The sequence below is a fragment of the Choloepus didactylus genome, chromosome 10, assembly GCF_015220235.1.
Source record: "Choloepus didactylus isolate mChoDid1 chromosome 10, mChoDid1.pri, whole genome shotgun sequence".
Classification (NCBI taxonomy): domain Eukaryota; kingdom Metazoa; phylum Chordata; class Mammalia; order Pilosa; family Megalonychidae; genus Choloepus; species Choloepus didactylus.
This window is the reverse complement of record NC_051316.1, coordinates 103,673,612-103,697,725: the sequence shown is the minus strand read 5'-3', so window position 1 is coordinate 103,697,725 and position 24,114 is coordinate 103,673,612.

The following is a 24,114-nucleotide window of genomic DNA, read 5'->3' as shown; positions in this document are numbered from 1 at the left end:
GGAGCCTGTATGTCTGGTCCAATCTGTTTGGCGGTGGCCTGAGGGACTCACCATCCCCAAACCTACCCTGCATGTAGAAGTGGCTGGCCCACAGAGCTCTCCTGCAGAACACCATGGGGAGAAGTCAGGTCCTGCTGACTGAGGCAAGGGATTGCTGGCTGTAGGACATACCGTGCAGTGCCCAAAACCATGAAGAAACTTGTTCCTGGGGACGAGGGGGCATTTATATCTGTGTAAATGGGGGAATTCCAAAGGCCACACATGCACGCCTAAGACAAGACACATGCTCAGAAAGGATCGGGGAGGCCCCTATGCTTTGGCCTGGAGCTATTCTCTAGATTCCCTATAGTGGATAAGGCCCATGGAGTACACCCACACAGGTCACTCTACAAAGGCAGTTTCCTTTTTTCCTTCTCCTTTTTTTTGTTAGCTCCTGGCATTCAAAGAAAGCACTATCATAACACTAGTTGGATATAAGTTTAAGGGACACACATCTCAGAGTGTAAATTCCAGCAATGACACATTGAAATATTAAATGTTCAGGTTTCAACAAAAGATTACAAAACATACAAAGAAACAGGAAGAGTTGGCCCAGGCAAAGGAGAAGATTAAAGCATTAGAGACCATCAAAGAGGAGGACTAGACACCAGGGACATAAAAGACAAAGGCTTTTTTAAAAAAACATGAACAAAGAATTAAAGGAAATCAGGAAAGCAACACATGATCAGAAAGAGATGGAAATTGTGAAAAGGAAAAGAGCCAAAGACCATAGTAACAGAAATTAAAAATTCCCTAGAGGAGTTCAACAGCAGAGACTTGAGCTGGTGGAAGAGAGAATCAGTGAACTTGAAGCTGAGACAATTGAAGTGATACAGTCAGAGGAGGAAGAAGGAATGAAGAAAAGTGAACAGAGCCTGAGAACACTGAGAGACAGCATCAAGTGTACCAATATGTGCATTGTGGGAGTCCCAGGAGGGAAAGAAAGAAAGAAAGAAGCAGAGAGAATATTCAAAGAAATGATGGTGACAACCTCCCAAATATAATGAAAGACATGAATATACATATCCAAGGCACTCAACTCCAAACAGGATCAACCCAAATAGACCCATGATGCAGCACATTATGAGCAAACTGTTGAATGCCAAAGATAAAGAGAGAATTCTGAAAGCTACAAGAGAGAAGCAAAATGTCATGTACAAGGGAACCTCAATAAGATGAAGTGCCAGTTTCTCACTGGGAACCATGGAGGCAAGAAGGCAATGGGATGACATGTTTAAAGTACTGAAAGCAAAAAAAACTGTCAACCAAGAATTCTATATCTGGCAAAACTGTCTTTCAAAAATGAGGAAGAGATTATGACATTCCCAGATAAACAAAAGCTGAAGGAGTTCATCACCACTAACCAGCCCTAAAAGCAATGCTAAAGAGAGTTCTGCAGGTTGAAAGCAAATGACCATAGACCATAGATCGAAGAGGCATGAAGAAATAAAGATCTCCTATAAGTGTAACAACTGAGGTAAATATAAATGCCAGTACTATTGTATTTTTGGTTTGTAACTCCACATTTTACTTCTTCATGACTTAAAAGGCAAATGCATAAAATGGAATGAGGAATCAGATGGTTTGGACACATAATGTATAAACATGTAATTTGTGACAAGAATTTCACAAAGTTGGGGGGATGGAGGGCTATAGGAACATAGTTTGCATATACTACTGAAGTTAAGTTGGTATCAAAGCAAATTAGATTGTTACAGATTTAGGATGTTAAATTTAAGCCTCATGTTATGCAAACTCATGGAGACAGAAATTAGAGTACAGGGGCAGAGGGCAGGGGGAATGGAGAATTAATGCAAAATGTGTGTAGGGTTTGTGTTGGGGAGATGGGAAAGTTTTAGTAAATGGGAGGTGGTGAGGGTAATGCAACATAGTGAATGTGATTAATCCCAGTGAATGATTTGCTTGGGAGTGGTTGAGATGGGAAACTTTATGTTGTATATATTTCCCAAAATTAAAAAAAAAAAAAATAGACGGTGACAATTAAAGGCAATACAAGATCCTGGATGGGATCTAACAAAAATCAAAAAATTAAAAAATTGAAAAATGAAATATAGACTGTAAGCTTTCTTTCAATGTTAAATTTCCTGACCTTGATAACTGCACTTAAGGTGGATACATAAGTGAATATCCTTGTTCTTAGGAAATATACACGGCAGTATTAAGGGTTCAAGGAGCATGATGTACACAGTCTGCAGTCAAGTGTTCAGAAAATGGATTGCTAAATAGATACATAGAAAGACAGAAACACAGGTAGATGGAAAGATAAATGAATTGACAGAATGAATGATAGATAGCTGGAGTGATAACAAAAATGTGGCAAAATGCTAAATTTGGTGGATCTGGGTATCTGGAGCATTAGGAATCTGTAAGAGTTCTCTGTATAGGGTTTGAATGATTTTTGTAACCATCCTACAAGTTTGAAAATATTTCAAAATGAAACATCTGGGTCATGTATTAAAGATTATGTCTAATTTAGAGCCCACCAAATTGCCTATGTGATTAGGAATTTCGAAAGATTTCAGAGAATTTCTCTAGAAAGATATGAACACCAAACAGGGCATAGAATGACTTGATTCTATCCCAGAATCAAAGATCCCAAACCCTGCTCACTGTTCTAGCCTCACTGACTCTCTGACTTCCACCGTGCACACAGTGCCTGTTTCCCTCCAAGCTGACCTCCCTGGACAAAATCCCATGGCTTTCCTAAACTGATGATCCCTGCTGGGCACATCCTGCTCAATTGCCCTGCAACTTATATATCCCTTCAATTATTGTTGGGCATTTGTATAATTTCTAGTTTTCCAGGTAGTCCTGCTGTGAACATTCTAGTGCATATGGATGCATGTCTGACCTTTCTCATTTCTCTGGCTCTGTATTAAACTAGAGCTGTATGTTGGAGCACTTAGGTGGCCAAGCCACATGCGTGGTCTCCTTCCAACTAGCAGAAAAACGGGCATACACTTCCAGGAGGGATGATACTGCTTTATTATCTCTGACAAGGACCGGCCTTTGGAAGCGGTTGAATTGGTGGCTAGTTACTGTCACAGGAGCTCCTCAGTGTCAATTACACTGAGCCCAGAGAGCCCATTTTGGCAGGCATTCAACATCTTTAAGAGAGTCATGAATTATCCCCATTCAACAGGTTAATTTAGATAGCTATTTTAGGGGACCTTTCACAGCCAACTCACTATAGGAGTCTATCAGGATGCAGTTTTATTCAATAATAGCAGTGACACCTCACATTTGCCCAGCATTTATAATTTAGGAAGCACTTTTTACATGTGTTTCTGAGTGTGGTGTGTGCATGGAGAATAATGTCGTGGAGGCCCCTCCACTGCATGTTACAGGCAACGAAACAGGCCACGAGGCGCAGCTGTTGCCCGAGGTTGCACACCTAAGTCAGGCTTCACACAAGCTCTGGGCACCTTCTATGCTCTTTCCAAGAAATCCTGCATTTTTGCCTAAAACAAGATACTTACTTGGGTGCCTACTTAATCCTTCTGTAGATAAGGAGAGTCTCTGCTGATTCTTACCCCAAGGGAACAAAGCGGTTCAAGTAGTCTCTCTCACGCTATAAGAAGCAGTAACGTGGGTCCTTCATCAGCTGCTTTTTTGACTATCAGCAGCCCTTTGAATGCCAGATGGCCCTAAGAAGTCCTCTAAGAGCTACTTAAAAGGCAACTCCAAACGCACAAGCTGTAGTCCATCAGAGTTAAGCTGAACTACCTGACCCTTTATCCCTGATCCCCTAATCCTGTTACTTCTGGTTTCTATTTCTAGAAATCACACTGCTCAGATGGAACTGTTTTCCTCTTCTAATTCTCAGTCGCTGCTCCAGCTCCACTCCCGATTTTGCTCAAGTCTCCCATGTGTTGTTTCTCTTCTCCACCTTCTGCCTGTGCAAAGGCTGGGGAAGATTCAGGCTCTTTTTTTGTTTAGAAATGTTTTTTGTATAGAAATGTTGGTTCTGCTGACAGTCACCCCTCCTGTCTACACCTGTTTGGGTGAGAGTAGAAGTCTGATTATTAAATTCTTACAATAAAGTAACCATGTGGTCTCCTTCCCATCTGATATTGAAAACCCAGGACTTTTTCTTTACCCAACAACTGTATTTTCTAAATCAGGGATCAGCAAACATTTTCGGTAAAATGCCAGATAGTGAATGGTTTCAGCCTTTCAACTCATAAGTCTCTGTGGCAACTACTCAACAATGCTGTTGTAGCATAAGAGCAGACAAAAGTAATATGTTACTAAATGAAGCTGGCTGTGTTCCAATAAAATTTGATTTACAAAAAATAGGCCATGCACCACATTTGGCATGTGAGTCATAGCTTGGTGACCTCTTATCTGTGGCCCAATTCTGGTTAGAGATTCCTGCCATGAATTTATGGCAATTTAAACCTACCAAAGATTAGTTTCAATATCTGATATTTGATGGCAGTTACATGACCATGCTAATTTCTCTTCATCTAACTCTCCCAAGTGATGGGTAGCAAAGCTTCAATGTGATTTTTCTACATAGATTTTGAAGAGAAGTAATGATGAAGGGTGATACTTAGGGTAAGGGAAATATTAAGGTGTTTCAGTCTGTGCTAAGACTAACACTGTGGTCTCAACTAACATAGGCTTAACACATAAGAATGTGTATTAGTCATATAATTAGACAACAGTTAGTTAATCTCAGGATTGGTTGAGTGACTCAAAGATTGTCTTCAAGGCAAGCCTTTATCTTTTCTGTCATCCTCACCATGTTGTTATCTCATTCTGTGTTTGTCAGCTTATAGATAGATTGAGTAACCTCCAGTCATCCCATCCTCACAAAGTCTGTGTCCAAAGCAGGAAAGGATTTCTCTTTATGTGGATTTCTCTTTTATGAGAAATGAAAATGTTTCCCAGGAAATCTCCAAAAGACTTTTCCTCACAGTGGCCAGGATTAAGACACATTATCATCCTTAGCCAAGGACCAGCAAAGAGGAATGGGACAACCCAAGGGTTTAGGTCAATCATGATTCATCCTGTAGCATTGGGCATATTCCCCAAATGAAACTTGGCACTATGCACAAGAAAGCAGGGGCAGAGGGAGGTGGATGGGGTTGGCAGGTGGGAAGACAGCCAAGAGATCGGATAACAAAGAATTTTAGGAAGATACCAAAGTCCTCTCTGAAGGTGCCGGCATGCAGGATTGGGGTAAGGTGATGGTGAAGTATGACCTTGAATTTGAGCTCTGGCTGAAACATGGTTCTCAGTTACAGTGTTTCTGAAGCATGAGTGTTCCCAAGAGTCTCCTGGGGTTCTTGTTAAAATGCAGAATCCTGGGCCCATGCCCTAAAAATTCTGATTAAACAGGGCTGGACAGGACCAGGAAAACATTTTTGAACAAGTTTTCTGGGAGACTTTGATGTGGGTGGACTGCTGCCCACACTGTAAGAATCACTGAATAATTTTGATACCTCAATGATAATGACATATAATGGTGGGAACAATGGCCATTTCAAACTTCCAGTCTGTCTTAAAAGTAAAGATACAGACCTGTAAATACTGGGGGTGTAGACCTCCCCTTTGTTCTGAGAAAGAAATAGAATTCAGCTTTTTTAATCACACAAATATCAAATGAGGATGTGAGTATCAAGTGCATTTCCTCCTATATAAAGAGAAAGCTGCAAGGTTGAACATGAAACTGGGAATTTATGTGAAAATGGTTTGTAACTTGCCTAGTATTTTATGTTGACAACATAGAACAGAGGCTTTGGGTCCAGAGAAGCTTGGGTTTGATCCCTAATGTTATAAATTTGGATAATAGCCTAAATTTCTTAGCATTAGTGCCCATTTCTATGAAATTGGAGAAATATTTTCCCTGTATTATATCATAGAGTGTTTAAAAATTTTTAAGAAAGAGATTATGCAAAGCATTTAGTATGGTTCTTAGCACCTCTAAATGCTCAATAAATGTTAGCTCTCATCATCTTTGCCACATTAGCATATTGGGAGCAGTAGTGATGGTTTTATTTACATTTAGGTTTATTTACAGTTATTAAAGTTGTCTTACCTCATTTTCTCATTTTTAGATGTGACACCGAGTTCCAACTATGTGAAATAACTTGCCAAATTTACAGTATTAATTGGATGAGTTGGGTCTCGAACTCAACTTGATTCTTGATTCTCTGTTTGAATTCTAGAATAATCCAAATACTAAATTTACCATGAACAAATGTGTCCCAGTTTCCTGAGACAACTTAAGAAAGCATCCCACACTGGATAAGGCTTGTTTTATTTGGTCTTGTGTATTCTCCTTCTCTCTCTCCCTCCCACCCCTTCTCTCTTTCTCTTTCTCCCTTTCTGTGTCTCTCTCACCAAACTGCCCCTGACCCATAGGCTGGAGACTTACAAAAGTAATTAAAAAGGGCGGTCAAGGTGCTAATTGGTAGGATCAGGAGACATGTTGTATGGCTCAATCTGCTGGGAACTGACTGCAATCAATTTCCCTGGAGGCCTGCCCAAGGCTGTGGCTATAAAGTGCTCAGTGAGCTGATCAATGGCGGCCTTGAGCTCAGCAGAGGGAGAGGCAAAGCTGTGGCAGCAGTCACGGGGCAGTTTGCAGCTGGAAGTCCAGCCCAAGTGGAAGGTCAGCCTCTGGGTCTCCTCTCCCTTCCCCACACAGCGCCCCAGCAGAAGTGTCAAAAAAGATGGGCAATCGGAAACACATGAGAAACTTTCCTGGAAGCTCTGGGGAAAAGAAAGAAAACTCATTTGCTAAAGATAATAAAAATAATAATAAACTCATATTAATCATCATAATCATAATGACTTTGGTGATAATAATGATAGGGCACCTGATTTTATCTTCTGCTCTCTGAACGTGAAAGCACATCTCTATATCCAAATGAAAGTCATTTAGGGGCTGTAGTTTTGCGGCAAATGGAATTTATCACATTTAATAAAATGCTAATTGATGTGGAGGAAAGAAGACTGGTCCTTCTAGTTTTGTATGTTTGTTCATGTATTAAAGAAACAGTCAAGCACCTATGTTTTTATGGTACATGCACTGCATCTTGCACATGCAGGTGCTAATTTTATTGTATTTTTTTATGTGCAAGGCATTGTATTGGATAAAAAATTAATCCAGTTAAATTATATGTGGATAAAAATTAATAAATGAAATATTCCCATTGCTCACAAGGAATTCACATTCTTAATGGTACAAGTAACATATAAACACAATATTATGATACAATGTGATGGGTGGTGATAGAGATATGAACTGGATTGTTACAGAGCCAGAAGAGGGATGATTTAGATCACCTGGACCCAGAGAGTGAGAGGGATGGGGGGTGGAGATGGGAGTGGATGTCAGTTGAGATTTGAAATTTAGCCATTATTTCTTCAGGTAGAAAAAGTCATTCAAGACAGAGAGAAAAGCATAAAGCTAATATAATGTACAGCAAGTTTGCTGGATGGCAAATGCCTAGAAAATTGGGTACTTAAAGGAAGTGTTACAAAAATGGCTGGAAGGGTGAGTAGGATCTTAGAAGTCTTAGAAGAGAAGGATTCTCATTTCATACAAAGGCATTTTTGCATTTGTCCTTTTCTATCCCTTGGCTGACAAGAACGACTGAAAATTCTTAATAGGACAATTCCAGTTGTTGCCTGCAAATTGGATCTTTATACATATAGAAAAGAAGAGATAGAAGTAAAAGAATTATAAGGCACAGATGAGAAGACAGGCTCAAATAGGTTAAGTTAATCACGAAGGTCATAGCAGGAAAAGTATTTTGTCCCTTAATTCTAGTCTCTTACCAATAATTTATACTAGAGTGGCAGTTAAGATCACTAATTCTGGAATTAGATAGACTTGGGTTTAAATGCTGGCTCTGCCTCTTCAGGCTAAGTGGCAATTGTGGGTTGAATTGGGTCCCTCAAAAATATATATTGAAGTCCTAACCCCCAATACTTATGGATGTGACCCTATTTAGAAATAGAGTCTTTGCAGATGAAATCAAGTTAAGGTGAGGCCATACTGGATTAGTCTGGGCCCTAAATACACTGTCTGGTGCCCTTGTGAAAAAGCCATGTGGGGACAGAGAGACACAGGGAAGGAGGAGGCCGAGGATGGTGTGGCGTTGGCACTAGCCAGGAACACCAAGGATCACTAGCAACCACCAGAAGCTAGAAGAGCAAGGAAGTCTTCTTCCCTACACTTCCCAAGACAACATGACCCTGTCAACACATTGACTTCAGACTTGTATCCTCCAGATCTACGAGAGAAGACATTTTTGCTGTTTTAAGTTACCCTGTTTGTTATGATGGTCCTGGGAAACTACTACAGGAGCCTTGGGCAGGTCAGTTAACCTCCCTGAGGTTCAATTTCTTCATCTATAAAATGGGGACAACATGCCTGTCCACTGGGATAATTGTATGAGCTGTGTGTAATAGTATAAGGATTTCAGCAGAGTCGAAGCATATTGTAGGATTTTGATAGATGTTAGTTGCCATTATTATTAATATTAACTTCAAATACCCTCCCCATGTTTCCTTTCTGAACCTTTCTTCCACTTCTTTTGACATCTCTTTGAATACTTTAGTACCCAGGATTAATTTTAGGCATGATGGACTAGCAGAAGAGCTATTTTGGTTTGGAGGGAACTTCCTCCACCTTTTTGAACACACCACTCCGCTAAATATCATATATCATATGAAGAATGGCTGAGGGAGATGAGAAAATTTGGAAGGGCATGCAAATCATCTTCATGTATTTCAAAAGCTGTCTGTTTTAAAAGGGATGAATTTAGCCCTGCTTGGCTCCAGAGGAAAAAGTCTGGCCAGTAGGTAGAAGTTGCAGGGAAGTTTTTGTTTGTTTTTGTCAAGAAAGAAATTCTAATGACTGGGGCTATCTGTCAGCCAAATGTGCTAAATTGTATAGTAGTGAGTTCCCCATCACTGAAAGAATCCAAGCTATGTGATAGCTGTAAAAGGAATTCTAACTGGAGACTGAGTTAAATGATCTCCAGGGCCTTTTCATCAATCTATGATGTCACTTACACAGTGTCATTAAAGTAAGCAATTTATAGATGTGTTGCAGTTTCTGAATGAGAGATTTGATGTGGCAGGGTATACAAACAGAGCCAGGGGCAAAACCCCTGTAGATGTGCATTGTTTTCCAGCATGATGGTAGACCATATTATTTCCAATTCATCACAGTCTACTCCTGTGATGGTTATGTTCATGTGTCAACTTGGCCAGGTGATGGTACCCAGGTGTCTGGTCAAGCAAGCTCTGGCCTAACTGTTACTGCAAGGACATTTGTGGCTGGTTTATTAAATCATCAGTCAATTGGCTGATTACATCAATGAAGGATGTGTCTTCCGCAATGAGAGAATGCAATCAGCTGGATTTAATCCAATCAGTTGAAGACTTTTAAGCAAGACAGATAGAGAACATTCACTTCTTCTTTGGCTGACCAGCAAAGCATTTTCTGAGGAGTTCATCAAAGTTGCCAGTTCACTGGCAACACCTTCATTGGAGTTGCCAGTTTGCTGACTGCCCTACGGAATTTGGACTTGTGCATACCCACATTTGCATGAGACACTTTTATAAAATCTTATATTTATAGATATCGCTTGTTGATTCTGTTTCCCTAGAGAACCCTAACTAATACAATACCATTACCTACTGTCTTACCCCTGATGAAATTTATCCATTTACTTTAACTGCCTGGCCCTGTATGGAAAAAAACCCTAGACTAGAAGTCAGGAGGCTCAGTTCTGCTCCTGGCTCTGCAGGTAATTTGCTCTGTTACTTTGGGCCAGCAACTTCCCCTGTCTTAGCTTCAGCGTCTCATATCTAAAATAGGAGAATTGGAAGCAATATCTAAGCTCCCTTTCTGCTCCAGCATTTTGAGAGCTATCATCAGGTGTAGACAAATTCCTTCTAGGACATTCAGAAAAGTACTGTCTTTATCTGAACTCCCTGGGGAGAAGTGGCCACGGATGTTGTCATTTCTAAGGAATGTGATTCAGAATCATTAATAAAACTGATGCTTCTGCCATCAACCCTGCTGGCTTTCCCCGGCTTCCCACGTTATACCAAATAATTAAAGTGTAATGAAAATTTCCAAATATTTTCAATGCATTCGCTCTTGAGATAAGCACTTTGTGGGGTTTGTACTCACGCCAGCTAAGGCCCTGTTTTGTAACCAACTAATTTGACCAACCAAAGGTTGATTTGTCAGTTGTTGCTATTGCTGCTGTCGTTCTCCTACAGAGACTGACATTTAAAAATGTGAAGCAGATGATAAGGAGAAAAGAGAATCTCAAAGAATAATAAAATGAAAAGTAATCCGGTAACTGAGTGGGAGCATGGAGAATGGTCATTCTGAAGCTTTCTCTCTGAAGTTCTTTCTCTTCAAAGAGCAACTCCCCTGTGTGCTGGAGTCCCTTTGCTAATTATCTGACAAAGTGTGCTCCCCCCACAGTACAATTAAGTCCCTCTTATCTGCTGAGATCAGGACCTGTAATTGTAGGTTAATGAGAGTCAGTGAAAGCAGAAGTGTGCTGGAGTATTAAAGAATACTCTACTGGCTGTGAGGGTCTGACTTGCAGCTGTCATGTGTCATATAATCTCAGAAAAATTGGAAAGCATTGTTTAATCCAGAGAATTGATTAGTTCAGAAGTCAAAGATGACCATATTAAAATAATTAGAAAATACAGAAAAGGAAAAAAGAAAGAAACCTGGGTTATTTCCTAAATCTGTTTGGAGACATTATAGCTTGATATAAATACTTCCATATCATTCTCTTTGCAGATATTTTCATTTATGTAACTTACATCTATGATCCATTTAAAGAGATAATACAATTCAAATGGCTTTATAACCTACATCTCACTTAACAATATGTCATAATCATCCTTTAATAGAAATAAATATAAATCCATATCATAAATCTATCAACAGTTTTATTCCCTCATTTCAAATCTCCAGTTACCCACAGTGCCATCTGTGACATACTTCTGTGTTTTCAAGGTTTTCTATGCTGAGTATGCACTAATTATGTACTCAAAAAAATGTGAAAAAAGAAAAACAAGCTAAAAATGCAAATGCACTGGTTAAAAAGCAGCATAATTAGAGGTTAATATTGTGGGTTTTTGAATCAGACATACCTGGTTTCAAATTTTAGATCAGCTACTAATGAGCTGTGTAAGTTGGGGTTAATTACTTAATTTATCTGAGCTACAATTGCTCTATTTTAAAATGGGAAAATAAAACAAATCACAGAGGGTCATTGGAAGGATTAAAAAAATCAATGTCTGTAGTCGCTTTGCACAGACCTAGCACAGAATAAGAAATTAGTAAATGTAGCTATTTTTATTAATTTAAACACTATCTCATTTTGAAAAAAATATATGTCAAAGCAGGAAAAAACGACAAAAAATTCTATCTTGTATTCTGAAGTTCCTCATATCAAAACCTAATAGTGTTTTTTCACTCTTAGATTGGATGCATAGGGATATCCTGTTCCATTTAGAGAATACAACACTTTCCAATTAAAAATAGCTATGACATGTTGAATCCAAAGTTAGTTAAAAACTACTTAGAATGATTTACCTTTAAAATGCAAACCAAACCAATCAATAGTTAAGGAATTTTGCTAATGGGACTGCAGAGGAAGTATTGTTGCCCACATGTTTTATTTTTAATAGCTTTAATGAGGTTTTATTCACATACTATACAATTTACCCATTTTATGTGCACAATTTCATGGTTTTTAATATATCCACAGAACTGTGCAACCATCACCGTGACCAATTTTAGAGCACTTTCATCAACCCAAAAAGAAATCCTATACTTGGTGGCAGTTATACCCATTTACCCCCCAACGCCTCCCCCACACCATCCATAGTCCTACACTAACCTACTTTCTGTCTCTATAGATTTGCCTATTCTGGACATTTCATATAAATGGAATCATATAATATGTGGTCTTTTGAGTCTGGCTTCTTTCACTTAGTGTAATGTTTTCAGATTCATCCTTCTTGTAGCTTGTATTGGTACTTCCTTTTCCTTTCTTGCCAAATAATATTCCCTTGTGTGGATATACTACATTTTATTTATCTATTTAAGTTAATGGAAATTTTGGGTTGTTTCCTTTACGACTATTATGAATAATGCTCCTATGAGCATTTGTGTACAAGGTTTTGGGAGCACATGTTTTAATCTCTTGTATATATCTATGAGTGGGATAGCTGGATCAAATGGTAACTCTATATTTAACCTCTTGAGGAATTGCCAAACTGTTTTCCAGGGTTGCTGCACCATCTTACATTGCCACTAGCAGTGTGTGAGGGTTCCCATTTCTCCCCATCCCAGACAACACTTATTATCTGTATTCGTGATATAGCCATCCTGCGGGTGTGAAGGGTTGTCTCATTGTGGTTTCAATTTGCATTTCCTTAAGTCTAAGGATGTTGAGCACCTTTTTGTGTGTTTATTGTTCACTTATATGTCTTCTTTGAAGAAATGTCTGTTCAGATCCTTTGCCTATTTTTTAAATTGTTTTGTTTATTTTTTATTGATTTTTAAGAGTTCTTTATGCATTCTGGATAAAATTTTCTTATCAGATATAGGATTTGCAAATATTTTCCCATTCTGTGGGTTTTAATTTTCACATTCTGTCCTTTAAAGAACAAAAGTTTTTAACTTTGATGAAATAAAATTTTTTTTTTTTTTGTTACTTGTGTGTGTGTGTGTGTGTGTGTGTGTGTTTTCCTTGTAGAAGTTTTGAGGAGTCTTTATTTATAGATTACAGTATTCTACAAGTAATTTTACTCTGGGATCTTGATGTGATTTGCCATTTCTTTTTTTTTTTAAAAATAATGTTATTCACACACCATAAATCCATCCAAAGTATACAATCAATGGCTTTCAGTATAATCAGAGTTAAGCATTCATGACCACACTCAATTTGAAAATGCTTTCATTGCTCCAAAAAGAAAAATCCCATATGCCTTATACCCCTATTATTGACACTTAGCATTGGTGCGGTACCTTTGTTATAATTGATGAAAGAATATTACAATATTACTGTTAACTATAGTCCATAGTTTGCATTAGCTGTATTTTTTCCTGCATACCACCCTCTTATTAAAACCTTGTATAGTGACATACATTTGTTCTTGTTCATGGAAGAAAATTCTTATATTTATACTATTAAACACAATCATCATCTACAACAGGGTTCACTATGTTATACAGTCGCATGTTTTATCCTCTAGCTTTCCTTCTAGTAATATATATGACCCTAAACTTCCCCTTTCAACCACAAACACACCCGCAATTCAGCATTCAGCACTGTTAATTATACTCACAATAATGTGCTGTCATCACCTCTATCCATTTTCAAATATTTATAATCAACCTAAACAGAAATGCTGCACAAATTAAGCATCAGTTCCCCATTTTCTACCCTCTTTCTATCTCCTGATAACATATACACTACATTGTAACTCCATGAGTTTGTTCATTATAATTAAATCATATTAGTGAAACCATTCAATATTTGCCCTTTTCTGCCTAGCTTATTTCACTCAACATAATGCCCTCAAGGTTCAGCCACCTGCCACATGCATCAGGACTTCATTCCTTCTTACAGTTGAATACTATTCCAGCATATGTATATAGCACATTTTGTTTATCCATTCATCAGTTGATGAACAGGTTGGTTGTTTCCATCATATGGCAATTGTGAATAATGCCGTGATGAATATCAGTGTGCAAATCTCTGTTCATGTCCCTGCTTTCAGGTCTGCTGAGTATATACCTAGTAGTGGGATTGCTGAATCATATGGCAATTCTATACTTAGCTTCCTGAGGAACCACCAAACTGTCTTTCATAGTGGCTGCACCATGCTCCATTTCCACCAGCAGTGAACAAGTATTCCTATTTCTCGACATCTTCTCCAACACTTGTAGGTTTGTTTCCTTAATAGTGGCCATTCTAGTAGGTGTGAAATGGTATCTTGTGGTTTTGATTTGCATTTCCATAATAGCTAGTGATGCTGAGCATCTTTTCCTGGGCTTTTTAGCCATTTGCATTTCCTCTTTGGAAAAGCATCAATTCAAGTCTTTTGCTCATTTTTAAAATTGGGTTGTTTGTCTTTTTATTGAGTTGTAGGATTCCTTTATATATTCTGGATATTAAACCCTTATCGGACATGTGATTTCCAAATATTCTCTCCCATTAAGTAGGCTGCCTTTTCATCTTCTTGACAAAGTCCTTTGAAACTCAAAAGTATTTAATTTTGAGGAGGTCCCATTTATCTATTTTTTCTTTCATTGCTTGTGCTTTGGGTGTAAAGTCTAAGAAACAATCACCTAACACAAGATCCTGAAGATGTTTCCCTGCATTTTCTTCTAGGAGTTTTATGGTCCTGGCCCTTATATTTAGGTCTTTGATCAAGTTTGAGTGAATTTTTTAATATATGGTGTGAAATAGGGGTCCTCTTTCATTCTTTTGCATATGAATATACAGTTCTCCCAGCACCACTTGCTAAAAAGACCCTATTTTCCCAGTTGAGTGAATTTGGCAGCCTTGTTAAGAATCAATTGACTAAAGGAGTGAGGGTCTATTTCTGAACTCTCGATTTGATTCCATTGATCAATATATCCATTTTTATGCCAATACCATTTGTGCTTTTGATGTTATAACTAAGAAGGCTTTGCCTAACCCAGGGTCATGAACATGTACTCCTTCCTATGTTTTCTTCTAACTTCTTTAACTCTTACACTTAGGCCTATGATCCATCTTTAATTAATTTTTGTGTATGGTGTAAGGAAGGGGGTCCAACTTCAATCCTTTGAATGTAGACATCCAGTTGTCCCAGCATCATTTGTTGAAAAGTCTCTTCCTTCCCCATTGAATTGTCTTTGTACCCTTGTTGAAAATCAATTGACCAGAAAAATTAGGGTTTATTTCTGCATTCTCTATTTTATTTCCTTAATCTACATGTCCATCCTTATGACAGTACCACACTGTCTTGATTATTGTGGTTTTGTGTTAAGTTTTGAAATTGGACCCTGTGAGTCCTCCAAATTTGTTCTTCTTTGTCAAGATTGTTTTGGCTATTCTGAGTCACTTGCATTTCTATATGAAGTTTAGGACCAGCTTGTCAATTTCTGCAAAAAACTCAGATGGGAGTTTGGATTGCATAGACTCTATAGATCAATTTGGGCACTATTCCCATTAAATCTTCTGATCTAAGTATTTGATTATTTCTGATGCTAAATTAATAGAATTGTTTACTTAATTTCAGTTTTGGATTGTTCATTGCTGCTGTATAAAATACAACTGATTTTTAAAATATTGACCATACATCCTAAAACGAACTCACTTATTAACTCTAAGAGTTTGTGTGCATGTGTATGTGCATTTCTTAAGATTTTCTATATACAAGATCATGTTACCTGCAAATGGAGGTCCTTTACTTCTTCCTCCCCAATTTTCATGCCTTACATTTCATTTTCTTACCTAATTTTACTGGATAGAACTACTGGTATAATGTTGAATAGAAGTGGTAAGAGTGGACATCCTTGTTTTGTTCCTGATTAAGGTGGAAAACTTTTAGTCTTTCAACATTAAGTATGATATTGGCTGTGGATTTTTATAGTTGCCCTTTAACAGATTGAGGAACTATTTCTAATTGAGTGGTTTTATCATGAAAACACATGAATGTTTGTCAAATTCTGTATCTATGGAGATGGTCATGTGTGTTTTGTTAATATAGTATGCTATGTTAACTGATTTTCATATGCCAGTCCAACCTTACATTCCCGGAATAAATCCCAGTTGGTCATGATGTATACCATTTTTAATGTTGCTGGATTTATACATATTTTAAAAGTATTTCTTAATAGATATTCATAAGGGATATTTATCTTTAGTGTTTTTTTTCTTGTAACATCTTCATTTTTAGGATCATACTGGCCTCATAGAATGAGTTAAGAAGAGGTCTCTTCTTTTTCTATTTTTTTTGAAGAGTTTGACCAGGATTTGTGTTAATTCCTCTTTATATGTTTGGTAGAATTTACTTGGGTAACCATCTGGCCCTGGAATTTTCTTTGGTAATTCAAACTATTTACTTGTTAAAGGTTTATTTAGATTTTCGATTTCTTCTTGAGTCATTTTTGGTGTTGTGTCTTTCTACAAATTTGCTATTTCTTCTATACTATCTAATTTGGGCCTACAATTTTTTATATTATTCCTTTATAATCCTTTTATTTCTGTAAGGTGGATAGTAACGGCCCTCTTTTCTTCCTGACTTTAATAATTTGAGTCTTCTCTCTGTTTTTCTTTGTCAGTCTAGTTAAAGATTTCTTAATTGTGTTAATCTTTTCAAAGAAAGGAATTTTGTTTTTGTTAATTTGATTTTCCCTATTTATTTTCTATTCTTTATTTCATTTATTACTGCTTTAATATTTATTCCTTCTGCTTACTTTAGTTTTCATTTGTTCTTCTTTTTCTAGTGTCTTGGGGGAAAGTTTAGGTTATTGATTGGTCCTACATTTGATGGAGAAACTGAGGATCAGAGATAATAATCATAATAATAGCCACTATTTATTGAATGTCTACTGCCAAACTTCATAACAAGCCTACAAGGCAGACTTCCTTATCCCTATTTTACGAATGAGAAACTTAGGGTTTAGTGGAATGGAGTGAGATGCCCAAGACCACATAGTAAAGCCGGGAATTGTATGCAGCGCCATCTGTCTCAGAATGGTGCTGTTTCTGCCTTGTACCGGAGGAAGAACAGAGAAAGACTGTCACATTGGGAGTTGCTCCATCTGAGTTCATTTCCTCTAAATGCACCAACACTGATCCTCTTTGAAACTCAGTTTCCTCAATTCTTTACAGAGTGGGTGCTTCCTCAGTTTTGAGTCTTAGCTTCTGTATCATCTCTTCTGAGAGTTTCTCTGACCATCCTGCATAAAGCAGGCCCCTCCCATTGTCCTATTCCTCAGAACTCTGTTTCTTTTGTTCACTCAACACATTTGTCATCGTGCTTTAATTTACTTGCTTATTTACTTGCGGATTTTGTTTTCATATCTTGCTTTTGGTCTTTTTTCCCCATTAAGGTACAATTTTCATGAGGTCAGAAGAATGAATTTGGAAGACACGAGATACACATTTCTGAAGTCTGCTCCAAGTACAAAGTTAAGAATTCTCTTGGAGTTGGTTCCCAGAAATAGAAATTAACTCAAAGAAACTCAAGACAAAGTTGGCAAGGAACTATCACAGATCCCATGCCTCACAAGAGTTAGAAAGGTATTAGGTATCTGATTCCTCATTTTCTCTCTGTCTCTCTCTCTGCAGCTACACAGCCTCTCATCACTGCTTCTGTAAACCCAAGTGCTCTAGTCTGCTAAGGACAAGCCTCTTCAGATTAACCATAGTCCATCAGAGCCACTCCCATATGGCTGTTTTAGCCCTTGAGACAATTGGCTTTTACAGTTCCAGTGCCTGCTGAGTCCCTTTTTCAGGGTAGTGATTTCAAATTCCAGAAAGGAGGAGTCTGGGACAGTGGTGCTCCTCTGGGCTAATCAGTTATGCTCAATGGGGTTATTTGATCTATAGAGCAACTCGCTCTGTTTTTAGGTGCAAATGGCTGAAGGTGAGGAGAAGGTCAGCAGATCTATTGTAAATTTTAAATTTTCCATTTAAATTTTAAATTTTTTATTTAAATTGCTAAGGTGAATGGCCAAGTTCATGGGGATAGTGAGACTGAGCCTGGAAATCAGGTCTTCTACATCTTAATATACATAGCTATTTTGGGCAAAAAAAAAAATGGCATTCAGAAGACCCTGTCCTGGGCCCACAAGGTAGAACCTCTTTTGTAAAGTTCCTTTTGCTTCATGGGCTGGCACTATGACTACTGTCCATTTATGGGACATTCAGCCTAGAGAAGCTCTCTTGGAAATTGCATTATTGGATTTTTAAATAAACTATTGGCCAGAATATCTAAGAGCCTTTCTCACAGACCTTGGCAGTTTTATTATGATTTTATTTTAATTAAAAATCCTGGCCTGAGGCAAAATGAAACTGTCTTCAGATTTGCAATCAGTGCTTGTGTTTCATATTTGAAACATGTTAGAAAGCGGAGTTTGGTGGGACCTGATCCTGATGCTCCATTCAGTAGTTTGCTGACTGCATTGAATTTTAGGTGTTCTTGTTGGGAACTGTCCTTGATTGTTTCTAGGGGCCAGAGAAGACTCCGTTACTCTGGTGTTTGAAGGTCATTTTCTACCTTCTTTCCACAGTCTGACTGCAATCATTCACTCAAAATAACCTATACGAGTGAGAAAACACAGGGTACATGAATGGTCCATAACTACGTGTAAGCCTCCTCACCACCAACTGCTCTAAATCAGAAGAGAATATGAATGCACACACACACACACTCCTCTCAGCATGGACCGAGGGCACTAAGAAACGTCAGTACCAGGGCAGCATCTTCAGAAAACGCACGAATTAGGGTTCTCGTTTATAGCTCAACTTTCAAACACATGTTATTAGAAAAAGACTGTTAGCCCCCATTAAAATATCAGGCAAACTCAATGATACTATGTTAGGAGTTTTCACAGAAATGTTTGGATTTCATTCACGTACCTCATAGGCTGTTAGGGAGGCAATGCCTCCGGGCTTGAACTAACAACTGATTATCTTTCACTTGTAAGAGGTCAAATAGAACCTAATTCATGCATATACTTTATTTACCCATTTGTTAATAACCCCCTGGTCTCATAAGGGTTAACATGGGATTCCGATGAGTTTTTTTTTTTTTAATTTCAGTTTTTATATCTAAGCTTAAGTAAGAATGTTAAAGACTGTAGAGATTTTAGAAGACCCCTTTCACACATACACCCCATTCCAAATTTCATCACTGGACATACTTGAGAAGTGAAACACAGTGAAGCGATGTACTTGAATCCCCCAATATGTAAATAACATTGTTAATACTTAAAGTCCCATCCTCTGACTCCATATTCACCCCTCTTTTCATTATTCCATGCCACGCCTGATTCAAATCACTCCAGTTCAATGCAGATCAAGTCTGCTCAGGGCCAGGCCCCAGGCTAAAAACTGGGCACAAGCAGATAAATGAAAAGCGGTTTTGGTTACCCCATAGGTTATGGTCTAGTGAAGAAACAGACAAAAAGAGAAATACTCATGAACTGAGTGGAGAAATAACGATGGGAAAAAATGGAAAGTGTTATCAAAGAATTATTTCCCCTAAAGTTGCTGGCCCCAAACAGTTTTGTTTTGTTTTCAACTAATTTCTTTCAAACTTTCAGGAACAGATACTTCTCATGCTATATAAACTGCAGCTGCTCCAAGAGCAGAGAGAGGTGTTGGACAGCTATTGTATTCATATTATGAAGCCAGCAAAGCTGTGATAAAAACTTACCAAAGGCAGTATCCAGAGACCCTGGGGAGAAGCAAACTTCAGAGACCATGTTTCTTAGTATGTGACCCCGTTCTAACCTGGGCAGCGGTATGGACCAGGTGTGGACCTCTGAATCAAGGTCACCAGCAACTCACCAGCTGCACATAAAGTCACAGAGATGATAGTGAGTGCAAATTGGACACTGTAAGTACCGGTATATATTCAGCTGCCACATGCAAGCAGAGACAGTTTTCTAAGAAAGAGAGGCAGAAGCAGGGAGAGATTAGAGACCCGGAGAAGTGGAGGGAATGAGATATCACGGAGTTCCTAGGAGACAGAGACAGTGGTTTGGATGCCAAGTGACACCCCAGCTCCAGTTCCCATGCGACCAGACTGCACTTTGGCTGCTGTTTCCATGGTGTCCCCTGGTTGTGTCCTGTCAGTAACGGCCCTGCTGCTTCCCTCCACCACATGCCTTCACCTTTCCTGGGCCGTAGTGAATAGGTGTCTGTTCTTTCCAGTACTTTGCTAGAATAATAATGGTTGAAAATGGGGGAGAAACAATTATCATTATTTGAAAAGATATATTTTGATACCTAGAACATTCAAGAAAATCAACTGAAAAACTATTAAAATTAATAAGAAAGCTCAGCAAAGGGACTGGTTACAGGATAAATATACCAACATAACAGCATTCCTTTTTACCAACAATAACTACTTGGGAAATATGATTTTAAAACATCTTATTCACAATAGTAACAGAAAACATAAACTGCCTATGAATAGCTTTAACATGAAATATGTAAGATGTTTATGAAGAAAACCACAAAAGTTTACTGTGAGATATAAAAAAAATACTTGACTAAATAGAATGATAAACAGTGTTCCTGGGCAAGAGGCTCAATATTATAAAGATAATCACTTTTTCCTAAATTAACTTATAGGTGTCTCATATTTTCCAATCAAAATCTTGACAGGATTTTTGGAAACTTATCAAAATGATTCTCAATTCATCCACAAAAATAATAGGTAAAAGTAGTTAAGTGTTTTGAAAAATAAGAATTATTAGGAAGACTTATCTTCCCATATATGTAAATATAAAATACAGCAAAAATAAGAAGAACACTATGGTTCTGGTGTATGAATAGATATATAAACAGGAAAAATAGATATCCAAAAAAGTTCTAGTTTGCACACACACAGTTAATATGTCATTAAAATTGTATCACAGGAGAGGAGCTAAGAGGTGGCACAGAGAGGAGTGGAAGCTAGTTAGACCCCCTGGAACAACTAATAAACAACTAGGAACAACGAGTAAATAATCTGGAACAACTGGGGGGGGGACAAACATAACTGTCCACTCATACACCAACCTGAATTGGGAGGAATGCCTGAAATTGCAGCATAAAATCCATAAGTAAAAACTGCGGACCTGAGCCAAGAGCTCCCTCCCCCATGGCAAACTGCAAAGCCTCGTGGTACTAGAGAGCAGCACTCTCTGAGCAAGTGAATATAGCTCAGCTAAACTCCAACTGGGGTTTTAATTAACAAGTGTGGACTGCTCAATTCAAGCTACAAATCTGCAACAAGCAGAGACTTTTGGTGACGACTGACCTTGGAGAGCCAGAGGACCTCTCTGGGAGGGAGGGGGAGCCCAGAGAACTGGGTGCTGTCTCAGGCCAACAGGTGAAACTGAGGGTGGCTGCAGACTTGGTCCTGAAGGGGGACTTCTGTTCCTTTTTTGGCTCAGTGAAGAAAGCTTCAGCCATTTTCAGTTCCCAGTGCTTTGACCCAGACAAGGGTGGAGATAGCACAGGCAGAGAGACTATTCAAATGTAAATGATCTCTCCCCAGGGGGTGTATCTTCCCTAAGAGGTAAAAGGTGGGGCCAAGCTCTACTACCCACCTTCCATTCAGAACCAGACCCCAGAGCCTGGGGGAAAACAGCCACAGGCCATACCTCCTTACACCACTCTGGAGCTACAGGCTGACAGGCAACACTTTTGGGGCAGAAAAGCATGGTGATTTGAGGAGTCACAGGGTGTATCAATCAAAGACACCCTCAGGGAAAAGGATACTATTGCCTCCTTCTATACCTGAGCCTGTCCTGGTCTGGGAAACCTGATTGGGGTAACCAAGGAAACCAGATGCCTAGACAACAGAAAACTACAACCTACACCAAGAAAAATCAAACTTATGGCCCAGACAAAGGAACAAACTTATACTTCAACTGATATACAGGAATTTAAACAACTAATACTAAATCAATTCAAAAAGTTTAGGGAAGATATGGCAAAAGAGATGAACTGTATAATGAAAATACTGCATGAACATAAGGTAGAAATAGAGAGTTTGAAAAAACAACTGGCAGAATCTATGGAAATGAAAGACACAACACAAGAGATGTAAGACACAATGGAGACATAAAACAGCAGATCTCAAGAGGCAGAAGAAAACACTCAGGAACTGAAGAAGAAGACATCTGAAAGCCTACATACAAAAGAACAGATAGAGAAAAGTATGGAAAAATATGAGCAACGTTTCCAGGAATTGAATGACTACATGAAATGCAAGGAATGTATGTGTCATGGGTGTCCAGAAGGAGAATAGAAGGGAAAAGGGGCAGAAGCAATAATAGAGGAAATAATCAATGAAAATTTTCCGTCTCTTATGAAAGACATAAAATTATGGATCCAAGAAGTGTACCCCAAACAGAGTAAATCTGAATAGGCTTACACCAAGACACTTAATAATCAGATCATCAAATGTCAAAGATAAAGAGAGAATCCTGAAAGCAGCAAGAGAAAAGCAATCCATCACATACAAAGGAAGCTCGATAAGACTATGTGCAGATTTCTCAATAGAAACCATGGAGGCAAGAAGGAAGTGGGATGATATATATAAGATACTGAAAGAGAAATACCACCAACCAAGAATCCTATATCTGGCAAAATGGTCCTTCAAATATAAGGGAGAGCTTAAAATATTCTCTGTAAAACAGACAATGACAGAGTTTATGAACAAGATACCTGCTCTACAGGAAACACTAAAGGGAATACTACAGACAGAAAGGAAAAGATGGGAGTGAGAGGTTTGGAACACAATTTTGGGAGATAGCAGAACAGCAACGCAAGTACACTGAATAAAGATGACTGTGGGTATGGTTGAAAGAGGAAGGTTAGGAGCATGTGGGACACCAGAAAGAAAGAGGAAAGATAGAGACTGGGACTGTATAACTCAGTGAAACCTAGGTGCTCAACAATTGTTATAAAAGGTACAAATATGTTTCTACATGAGGTAGAACAAATTAATGTCAACATTGCAAGGTGTTAAGAATAGAATGGGATTGGGGGAAAATACAATCAATGCAAATTAGAGACTATAATTAACAGAAACATTGCATTATGCTTCCTTTAATATAACAAAGGCAAAATACCAAAGTTAAATGCATATGGGGGGTCATGGGGGAAGGTTATGGGATTCTTGGCATGATGATGTTTCTTCTACTTTAGCTTAATGCTCTCTTTCCTTTTGGTGCTTCCTAGCTGTTACTTTTTTTTTCTCTCTTTCTTTCTTTTTTCTTTCTCTTTTGTCTCTCTGCCTTCTTTGACTCTTATTCCTCCTTTCTGGAAGAAATGGAAATGTCCTTATATAGATAGTGGCGATGGTGGGGAATATGTAAATATGTGACTATACAGGAAGCATTGATTGTTTACTTAGGATGGAATGTATGGTGTGTGAACAAAAGCATCTTAACAAAAATGGGTTAATGAAATCTTGAGGACACGATATTGAGTGAAATAAGACAGACACATAAGGGCAAATATTGCAGGGTCTCACTGATATGAACTAATTATAAAATGTAAACTCATTGACATGAAATATAAGTTACCAGCATATAGAATGAGACTAAAGAATGGACAGCAGTTGCTTATTATGAGCAGAACGTTCAACTAGGGTGAACTTAAATGTTTGGAAATGGACAGAGGTGATGGTAGCACATTGTTGCAATACCTAACAGTGCTGAATCATGTATGAATGTGGTGGAAAGCGTAAGGTCAGAGTCACATATATCACCAGAAGGAAAGCTGGAGGTTAAAAGATGGGATGTATAAAACAGTGAATCTTGTGGTGGACAATGTCTGTGATTAACTGTACAAATATTAGAAATCTCTCTCATGAGCTAGAACAAATGTATGACACTACAACTAGAAGTTAATGATAGAGGGGCATATAGGAAAAAAAATATACCTATTGCAAACTATATACTACAGTTAGTAGTATTTTAACGTTCTTTCATCAGCAGTAACAAATGTACTACACCAATACTATTAATCAATAATGAAGGGGGTGTGGTTAGGGGAATGGGAAGATTTGAGTTTCCTTCTTTTGTCTCTATTCCATATTTTCTGGATTAATGAAAATGTTCTAAAAATTGAATAAACATATTGTGGTGAGGGATGCACAACTGAATGATGGTGCTGTGGGCAACTGATTGTACACTTTGGAACTTTGGATAATTGTATGGTATGTGAACAATCTCAATAAAAACTTTTTAAAAAAACTAAGATAATAAAATGGTATCACAATTTTTAATTTGGTAAAATATTATTTTTAATACGT